The sequence below is a fragment of the Perognathus longimembris genome, chromosome 1, assembly GCF_023159225.1.
Source record: "Perognathus longimembris pacificus isolate PPM17 chromosome 1, ASM2315922v1, whole genome shotgun sequence".
Taxonomy (NCBI): domain Eukaryota; kingdom Metazoa; phylum Chordata; class Mammalia; order Rodentia; family Heteromyidae; genus Perognathus; species Perognathus longimembris.
This window is the reverse complement of record NC_063161.1, coordinates 148,178,349-148,189,045: the sequence shown is the minus strand read 5'-3', so window position 1 is coordinate 148,189,045 and position 10,697 is coordinate 148,178,349. Positions and strand designations below refer to the sequence as shown.

At 37.2% G+C, this 10,697-nt stretch overlaps 1 long non-coding RNA gene and 1 pseudogene across 1 annotated transcript; both read left to right on the top strand.

The window, feature by feature from the left end:
• Nucleotides 1-532: 532 nt before the first annotated feature.
• On the top strand, nt 533-8,722 carry LOC125356253. The gene is made up of 3 exons (XR_007211844.1): nt 533-545; nt 7,069-7,078; nt 8,458-8,722. It is a non-coding gene; the product is annotated as an uncharacterized LOC125356253 (long non-coding RNA).
• Nucleotides 8,723-8,993: 271 nt separating this feature from the next.
• LOC125341883 lies at nt 8,994-9,098 on the top strand (annotated as a pseudogene).
• Nucleotides 9,099-10,697: the final 1,599 nt, after the last annotated feature.

Below are 10,697 nucleotides of genomic sequence, written 5' to 3'. Positions count from 1 at the left end.
TTGCATCAAACTCCAGAGCTTCTGCACGGCAAAGGACATAGCTCTCAAGATAAACAGAAAGCCCACAGACTGGGAGAAAATCTTTACCGGACATTCAACAGACAAAGGCCTCATCTCTAAAATATATGCAGAACTAAAAAAATTACCTTCTTCCAAAACAAAACTGCAAAGAACCAACAGCCCCCTCATCAAGTGGGCTAAAGACTTACAAAGAAACTTCTCTGATGAGGAAATGAGAATGGCCAATAGACATATGAAAAAATGCTCTACATCACTGGCCATAAAGGAAATGCAAATCAAAACAACATTGAGATTCCATCTCACCCCAGCAAGAATGTCATATATCAAGAAAACTAATAATAACAATTGTTGGAGGGGATGTGGCCAAAAGGGAACCCTACTTCATTGTTGGTGGGAATGTAAACTGGTTCAGCCACTCTGGCAAGCAGTATGGAGATTCCTCAGAAGGCTCAATATAGAACTCCCCTATGACCCAGCAGCCCCACTGTTGGGTATCTATCCAAAAGACCACAAACAAAATCACAGTAATGCCACCAGCACAACAATGTTCATCGCAGCACAATTTGTCATAGCGAGAAGCTGGAACCAACCCAGATGCCCCTCCATAGATGAATGGATCAGGAAAATGTGGTACATTTACACAATGGAATTTTATGCCTCTATCAGAAAGAACGACATTGTTCCATTTGTAAGGAATTGGAAGGACTTGGAAAAAGTTATACTAAGTGAAGTGAGCCAGACCCAAAGAAACATGGACTCTATGGCCTCCCTTATTGGGAATAATTAGTACAGGTTTAGGCAAGCCATAGCAGAGCATCACAAGGCCCAATAGCTATACCCTTAGGAACACATAAGATGATGCTAAGTGAAATGAACTCCATGATATGGAAACAAGTGATATATCACAGTTATAACTACTTTCAACGTCCTATGTGTATGTGTAGTTTCTATTATTGATGATGTTTTGTATCACCTTCCTATGTTTGTACCTACACTATCTCTGTAATCTTATCTGAGTATATTGGAAACCGTGTTTACTGGTATTGGAAGTAGGAAATTCAAAGGGAATACCAAATTCGAGAGACACGGGGTAAAAAAAGAGAAATAACTACAAAAGCAATACTTGCAAAACTGTTTGGTGTAAGTGAACTGAACAACTGGGCGGGGGGGAGGGAAGGGGGGGAGGGAGGGGGGCATGAGGGACAAGGCAACAAACAGTACAAGAAATGTATCCAACGCCCAACGTATGATACTGTAACCTCTCTGTAGGTCAGTTTGAAAATAAAAATTTGAGAAAAAAAAAAAAAAAAAAGAATTAGGCTGGGATAGAATCCAAATGAAGAGCTTTAAGAATGAGATTAGTGAATAGAAATCATACTCTTCGTCATTTAAGACTGTTATCAGATTTAACCTTGTTAATTCTGACCCCAAGCATAGGGAATAACTTCGGAGCAGGGTCATCAACTTCAATTTCCTTCACTGACAGGCACAATGAACTAATAGAGTATGTGCCACTAATTTTCAGATGGAGAAAGGGTCAAATTCTGAAAATGAAGCCAAATGATAACACAGGCTAGGTGGGTAGATGCTCAAGGTATGGCAAAATTTCCCCTTTTGTTATCAGTCATTTTGCAATAACAGAGGCTGCCCTTCCCACCAGTTGATAAGTGAAGGTTGTGCAGGAAGCATAGTAGCAGAATAAAAATACCCCAGCTAGTCTTTATCATAGAACCATGTGTGTCAAGTAAAGTGAGAAATTCCTAAGAAACACATGAGTGGGAAAAACCTAGAGAGTGTTAAATGTCTATGCCTCCTGCATCATTAATGAGCAGAAAGGAAAGAGAAACCCATCCTTCTCTTTGTACAGGAAAATGATGGAATAGGGAAATCTTATCATACCACATTTTATGCTTCATAAAATATAGTAACTTTTGGCAACCAGTCAAAATGAAAGCAAAAAATATGCAAAATACACACATATCCTTAAGCACACACAGGATCAGACAGGGAAAACCAGAGCTTCAAGTTTGATTTCCTGAGGATGAGAAGGTAGGTTACATACATATGTATGGTATATAATGCACATACACACACACATATATATACATATATAATGCATACACACATATATGCATATAAATATATATATATATTTCTACCCTTTGAAGCAAATAAATACATTTTCTACATTGACCAGCTGAATTTCTGACCTGGCATGCTACCTTTTGTTCTTAAGGAATGAAATCAGCATTTATCAACTGTGTTTTTAGTCAATACCCAGGAATTTACCACCAAGAGAACTTTTTAAATGACAATACTAAACTTCCCCCGGATGAAGAAAGCCCATGTATTTTTTTTATATTAATAGAGAAATCAAGTCTGCAACTGTCTGAACGCGTCAGGATAATTACCGTTTTTAAATATCCTGTAGCACATTTAAACCCTCCAAGAACACATACACATAATAATTATTTGTGTCTACAATATGTCATTAAAGAAGATGCCTCAAGAACTATCAATCCAAACTTTGTTAGCTTATTTAATCAAACACCCATAGATTGGGAAGGGCTGTAAGATAAAACTAAACATTTTTCTTCAAATGTGACAAGATAAAATAATTTTATTTGATAAAATTTTATATATGATATGGGGGGCCATAAGTGCACATGCAAATAATAAAGTTGGGACTCAGTGCCAGAACCTTTAGCTTGGCTTTTCCACTCAAGGCTGGCACAATACCACTTTAGTCACACCTCCACTTGCATTTTATTCTCTTATTTTTGTCTGGACTGACTTCAGACTGAGAACCTCTGACCTCAGTCTCCTGAGGAGCTAAGATTACAGGTGCTAACCCCTAGTGCCCTGCTTCCTATATGATTTCTTACAATTGTTGACATATTAATCTTAATGATAAAATATGATTAAACTTGCCTGAAATTCTGTGTGATTTAGAGAGATTTGGCCCAAATAATGCACTTGGAAGAAATATGTTTCATCTATTGTTATGGGGTTCAAGAGAGGGGATTCCTCATCCCCCCCAAGAGTCCACCACTCAGACAGTCTCAAGCAAAAAGCTGGTTTTATTGGGGAAGCAAAAAACGAACTGACCAGCCAGGGACGCAGCACAAATTCAAGAGCTGAACTACGACCCCCAACAGTCCTTGAGCTGGGGTTTATCAGGGTAAAACCTTAGCACAGATGTATGGGGTTGATAGAGGGCATAGAGCAAGCAACAAACAAGTTAAGCAAGCATGGCACAGATGTAGGAGGTAGACACAGGGGGTAGAGCAAATAGCAAACATGTTAAGCAAGCCATTTAGAGAAGCAGAATTTTGGGGTCAAGTTGGCCTAATAATCAAGATGGAGTCAGCTCTACTCACCCCCAACATTTCCTAATCCTAATCCATGTTTCCCTAATCAAGATGGAGTCAGCTGTACTCCCCACAACCCTACGATCTGTGCATCTACGGGCATAAATAACCAATCGCAAAAAATAAACAAACATGAGGTTTTACAGATGAGATAAAACCTAAGAGATCAGTTAACTCAAACTCTTGTAATAGTTAAAAAAGAAAGAGTGCTGTTCTAAAAGTCCAAGGACTGTACTTAGGGGCTGGGAATATGGCCTAGTAGCCAGAGTGCTTGCCTCTTATACATGAAGCCCTGGGTTCCATTCCCCAACACTACATACATAGAAAATAGCCAGATGTGGCACTGTGGCTCAAGAGGCAGAGTGCTAGCCTTGAGCAAAAAGAAGCTAGGGACAGTGCTCAGGCCCTGAGTCCAAGGCCCAGGACTGGCAAAAAAAAAAAAAAAAAAAAAGACTGTACCTAAAAGCACAGAGCAAGTTAACACTGTTTTGAGAAGATCTGCTTATTGAGAGCAAGGCTCTAGTCATCAGGTTAGTGTTGCTCCAAGTGTGATTACAGTGAACATGCACGTAATCTGCTTCCTTGCAGTGCTCTAAATCTGGTGTCTTTGAATGGTCTTTGGTCATGATAAACAGTTTTTAAGCCACTTTCTGAGCTTCTGTTTGAAAAGAACTCTCACATCCACTTTGTATAATGAACCCCCTCCCCTTACTTCCCCTCCCACACATGACAATAAACAGATACAACTTGCCTGATCAGACAGAAAACAGAGGCTCACATTCTATCTTGTCCTAAACTTGCAATAGAAACTGAAACTCAAGATTAGACTCCAGGAATCCAGGCACCAGTGCCTCACACCTGTGTAATCTCAGCTACATAGGAAGCTGAGATCTGAGGATCATGGTTCAAAGCCAACCTGGGTAGAAAAGCCTGTGAAACTCTTATATCCAATTAACCACAAAAAAAGCTGGAAATAGTGATGTGGCTCCAAGTGGTAGGGGCTAGCTTTGAGCAAATATAAGTTAAGGGAAAACACCTTCATGTCTCAGTCCCAGTTTGTGCGGGCATGTTTCTGTGTGCATTTCTGTGTGTATGTGTCTGTGTGCATGTGGAACAATTAAAGTTTAGACTCTAGAAGGGGATGGTAAAGCCAAGGTCTGGTGGTTGTAATAGATGCCGGTTAGAAGTTCATGTATTCGAGGATCATGATCTTAGGCCAGCTTGGCAGAAAAATCTACAACAATCCTTCTCAACCCATTAGTTTAGTGCAGTGTCAAGCATTTATTTTTCCAAACTTCATGGGCGGTAAGCCTAGGCAGAAAATACGGAGAGATTGAATCTCCATGGAAGATGAGTAGATATCAGGGTGTGCCCCAGTGATACAAAGATGAGGAGCCTGAAGTAGGCAGACTAAGGCTCAGAAGAACACCTGGAGAGGAAGAAAAGCTATCCTGAAAAATATTATCCAGCAAAACTCAATAGTGAAAATGTGGCCGTCAGTAAAGCACTAATTTACCACACATGAGTCCCTGAGTTCAATTCTAGTACCATAAAAAAATCAGCATAAGGAGATGGTAGTAGAAGTAAAACAAATCCATGTAGTTGATTCTTTAAAAAAATGAATTGAACTGAGTGAGAAAGTACTTCTTAAATTATGATTAAAAAATGCTTGGAAAGGAATTGGGCATGTGGCTAAGTGGGAGAAGGCTTGCCTAACATCCGTGAGAGGCACTGGATTCAATTCTTCAGCACCACATAACCAAAAAAATGCTTAGCTACAGTAAACAATATTCTCTTTCATTGTCTATGAACATCGCATATATATGATACATGAACTTCATCCACAGTACACAGAAAATATTTATCTTCCCTCCCCTGAAAAAGTTTCCTCTCTCAAAAGTGCTACTAAATAAGATGGTTTATTTTGCATGATTGATTACAGGAATCTGCTCATATATCTAAGGACTGACACTTTAAATCTCATCTTCTTTTGAATTGAAGGGAATGAAATGATTTTCGTATCTTGGCATGATTGATTATCTGGAAGTGGAAGCCAAAGATCTATAAGAGTTCAATCTATGGCTACCACCAACTGGTAGCATATTATCAAACCTTATTAAAATCATGCCTGAGTTGCAAAGACAGCTTTATCTCTGACAGTAAGTAAATATAATGACCTTCTGGCTTCAGATTGCACATTAGTATTAATGTAGATGTTGATCTATCTATTTATGAAGGGATTATAGGTGATGTAAATTTTACCTGTAAAGACAAATACTATTTCGATTGTGTTTAATCTCTATCAGAGAGTGAGAAAATTTGAAATAGAGATGGGGCTGAATGTATATCAGAGCTGGATCTATTAAAAAGTCTCAAGTAGCCAATTGCTGGTCCCAATGGGCTCCCACTTCCTAATTTTTTCCTAGGAGATACTTCCTTTCATCCAAACCCTAAGCAGTAGCTCAGCTATAAAGATGAATCATTAGGGGCATACAAGCTCAAATTTACACACTTTTGTGTGTGTGTGTCGGCTTATTGAAGATTTCATTCATCTGAAGCTACACAGCTGCAGGATATGGATCACAGAGACCAGCCACTGTTCTGTGGGTTGGCACGTTTATGGGAAAATCAATGCTTAAGTTATCATTTCCCTTACTTTAATTATAATTCCAATTTTCTTTTTGGATGGTGCAGATCAAATAAAAGCAGGCCTTGTCTCTTCATTGTAAACACTATCCTATAAATCTGGACTCTGTCAGCACTGGACTCTACCACCTGTATTTAACCTGGCTCCTTTCTGTTTAGAGTTACTTTGGGATGTAAAGTTAGCAATGTCCAAGTGACCCATTGGCCCCTAAAATCCTTCTATTAAGAGGATCCTTGAACTGTTCTAAAGAAAGCCATCAATCCAATGGGCAATTCATAAAATTTGAATAAAGAAAATTTGCCTTTTTTTAGTGTCTTGAAATGAAGATACATGCCTCTTACATTTCTTTTTGTGTGTGTGTGTGTGTGTGTGTGTGTGTGCTTAGCCACTTTTAATGAAACTTTAACATACAGAGAGCTCTCACCCAATTTGGGACCCATTTAAGCAAATATTTATTAGCAAAAAGATAGCACTAAAAACAAAAATCCTTAAGCCTACAGTAATGTAATTCAAGTCCTTGACGTGTTTTATTATGCCTCTTTCATTTCTACATTTGTTACATATACTAGGGTTGGCCTATGAATCCATTATTTTTAATTTTTTTTGGTTATCTTTTAGTAGTGTGCAAAGGGGTTTCAATTTGACATGTCTGCTTATGAAGACAATGCATCTTTGTCAGTGCCATTCCTTTCATCATTCTCTCCCCTATCTCCCAACTCCTCCCATTCCCTCAATTAACCTGGTTCCATTTGTACATTAAATATTATAACTATTTTCCCACTCTTCCTTCCATTCATCTGATCCCCTCTCCAGAACAGATCATATTTCTGGGCTTCGGTTGACATTAGCAAATAAAAGAAATGGAATTATTTTTTGCATTTTGTCAGAAGAAAGTGGAACAAAAGTAAAAATCAATAGAAGGGAAATTGTACAAATACGTGGAAATTGAACTATAAACATTTAAAAATACCTAACAACTGGTAAAAAAGAAAACAGCAAGTAAGGATCTGTAAGATATAGCAAAGGCAGTTTAGGGAAGGTTGCAAATAGGAGTAGTTACATTACAAAGTAAGACAGAGCCTAAGTGAATCATCTAATGGTACATCTGAAGGCCTTAGAGAAACTCAAAACTAGTGAAATGGAAAATAATAAAGATCCAAGGTGGATATTGTAACAGGTTCAGTGGATGGATCTCTAGGATATGTTTTGGAAGTCTATGCTAAAAATAAACCAGAAAATATACACAAAATGGATTTCTAGACACATATGACCTGCCAAATTGGGACATGGAGTTTTATCAATAAATCTAATGTGATATATGAACAGAATCACATTTTTAAAAAATTGTATGACCATCATAATCAGTACAGAAAAGGCATTCAATAAGCTCAAAATCCAATGAGAAAAATAGAAACAGAAATATCATGGTTTAAGATTCATCTCAAGCTCATAGCCAACATCAAACTGGATAAACCTGACAGCATTTCCTCCGATAGCAGCAACAAAACAAGGATGTCCACTCTCACCTCTCTTTATGAATATAGTATCTAAAATTTTAGACAGATTAAATAAAGCAAAAAAGAAAATAAATACATCAAAAAATAAAGGATAAGGTCATATCATCTATGATATGAACCAATGATTGGGTGATCCTGAAACTTCCATCAATAGAGTCTTTTAGACTTGATCAAGAAAGTCAGCAGAGTAGCAGTATATAAAATCAACATACAAAAAGTAGTATCCTTTTCGGCCACATCTCCGACAGCATCTATTATCATTATTTTTTCTTGATACTGGCCATTCTAACTTTCTAGGTGGAATCTCAATGTTGTTTTGATTTGCATTTCTTTTTTGGCCAGAGATGTTTAATATTTCTTCATGTGTCTATTGGATATTTTTATTTCCTCTCCAGAGAAGTCTATATTTAATTTTGTGGCCCACTTACTAATGAGATGGTTGTTGCTTTGAAGATTTGTTATTGGGGGTTTTAATTTTTTAAGCTCTAGGCATATTTTTTATATGAGGCACTTGTCTGTTGTATAGCTAGTGGCCAAAAGGGAATGCTACTTCACTGTTGGTGGGAATGTAAAATGGTTTAACCACTCTGGAAAACAGTATGGATGTTCCTCAAAAGACTAAATACAGAGCTCTCCTACGACCCAGAAGCCCCACTTTGAGCATTTACCCAAATAATCACAAACAAGGCCACAGTGAAGCTATCAGCACAGTATGTTCATTGCAGTATTATGTACCATACCTAAGATAGGGAAACAACCTAGATGTCCCTCAGTCAATGAATGGATCAAGAAAATGTAGAACATACACACAATAGAATTCTATGCTTCCATCAGAAAGAATGGCATGGCCCTCTTCATGAAGAAATGGAAAAGCTTGGAAGAAAACATTAAGTGATATGAGCCAGACCCAAAGAAACATAGGCTCCATGGTTTCCCTCATTTGTAATAATTACTTTATGTGTAGGTTAGTCCTAGAAGAGGATCACAATAGCTCAATAGTTTTGTACATATGACTATATTGAATGATGCTGATTGAAATGAACTCCAAGGTATGGAAACAAATGAGTTTTTTAATATACTGTGTGAAATTATTTCTCTTTTCCTTCATTTTATCCCCTTTGATTTAGCCTCTGCTGTTACTGTTTTGGGTTTTGGTACCTTGTGTCTTATATGTGTTTATTTGACTTGGGAAAAGGAAAATGAATAAGAAAATGGTGAGACAAAGGACAAATGGTGATCCAATGCAACAGCAATACTCATAGGACACTATGCTGGAAATGAACTTTTCAAGTTGTGGGGAGGGGAGGGAAAGTGAGAGACAAACCAGGGAGGAGGTAACCATGTTCCATAAGAAAAGTACTCAATTCCTATTTATGTAAATGTAACCCCTCTGTACATCACCTTTACAATAAAATAAAATATTACAAAAAATGTAGCATTATTTCTCGGCCATTTGGCTAACATCAAGTGTATCTGTTCTTATCAGCTTAATAACATATAAAAAGTAGTAACTTTTTTTAATGGAACAGTAACAGACTCCCTAAGAATAAAAATGATCTGGCAAATAACCCTGCTCACATTAGCCTTAAAAGGAATTAAAAGGCTACAAATATGGCTTAGTGGTAAAGTGCTTGCCTGGCATGCATGAGGCCCTAGGCTTGACTCCTTAGTACCACATAAATAAAATAAATATATCTTTTAAAACTTCAGAGTTAGGGGGGCTGGGAATATTGCCTGCTGGTAAAGTGTTCACCTCATATATAGGAAGCCCTGGGTTCGATTCCTCAGCACCACATGTATAGAAAAAGCCAGAAGAGTTACTGTGGCTCTCAAGAGGTAGCGTGCTAGCCTTGAGCAAAAAGAAGTCAGGGAAAGTGCTCAGGCCCTGAGTTCAAGCCCCAGGACTGGCCAAAAAAACCCTTCAGAATTGAAACAAAAAAGGAATCAAATACTCAGAAGTAAATCTAACCAAGGACACAAAATACCTCTACAATAAAATTTTAAAGCAATGAAGAAATTGAAGAGGACTCCAGAAAGATCTGTATAATTAATATTATAAAAATATCCATATTTCCAAAAGTGAAATTTATATTCAGTGTAATCCTCATCAAAATCCTAATGACATAAATCTCAAGGGTAAGAGTCAGGTAGCTCATGAAATAACATCTGTACTGACACATGGCATTACATCAAGCTGCAAAATCTTCTATACAGAATACAAAAACAGGGTGACACCTATAGAATAGAAGAAAACCTTTGTCAACTGGTCATCTGACAGGAGATTAATATCCAGACTATACAAAGAACTTAAAAAATTAAATTATAATAAAGAAAGGAACAGGTAAATGAAATTTGCAACACATTTTTGGAAAAAGTACAAGTGGGCAATAATTATATGAAAAAATACATTCAACTTCATAAGTTATTGTTGAAATATATGTCAAAAATGTACTAAAATTCCATCACACTCCAGTCAGACTGAGTAACATAAATAACACAAAAACTAATAAATGCTGACAAAGATATCAGGAGAGGCACACTTATCCACTGCTGGTGGGAATGTATATTAGCACAGCCAGTAGGGAAGTCAGTATAGAGTTTCCTCATAAACATAACAACAACTACCAGTTGCTTTAACTATACCACTCCTGGGCATATGCCTAAATAAACAAAAGTCAAAATATAATAGAAATACATGCATACTCATATTTATCATTGTATTAGTCATACGAGCCAGGTTTTGGAAACAGCCTAGGTGCCTGTCAATAGATGAATGTATAAAGTGAATGTGACATATATCCACAATGGAGTAGTATTCATCCAAAAAGAATAAAATTGTACTTTATAGTTAAATGTCACTGAAACTCGAAAACAGTCAGATTGCACCCCTAGCAGCAAAAGTAGGATTCCAACCAGGCCATCTTGGCTCTTCTATACTATATTTTTTTCTGTACACTGATTTTTAGATGACATCATGTTCTGTGCTTGTAATGTCTTGTAGTTTAATGTAGAATAAATAAGTTGTCAGTCAATGGATGGTGGAATGAAAGTGACCTGAACCCCACGATGTACTTTATTAGATATCTTCAAATCATCAATTCACAAATTGAGTTGAAAAGGTCTTGTAAGTGTAAATAAAGA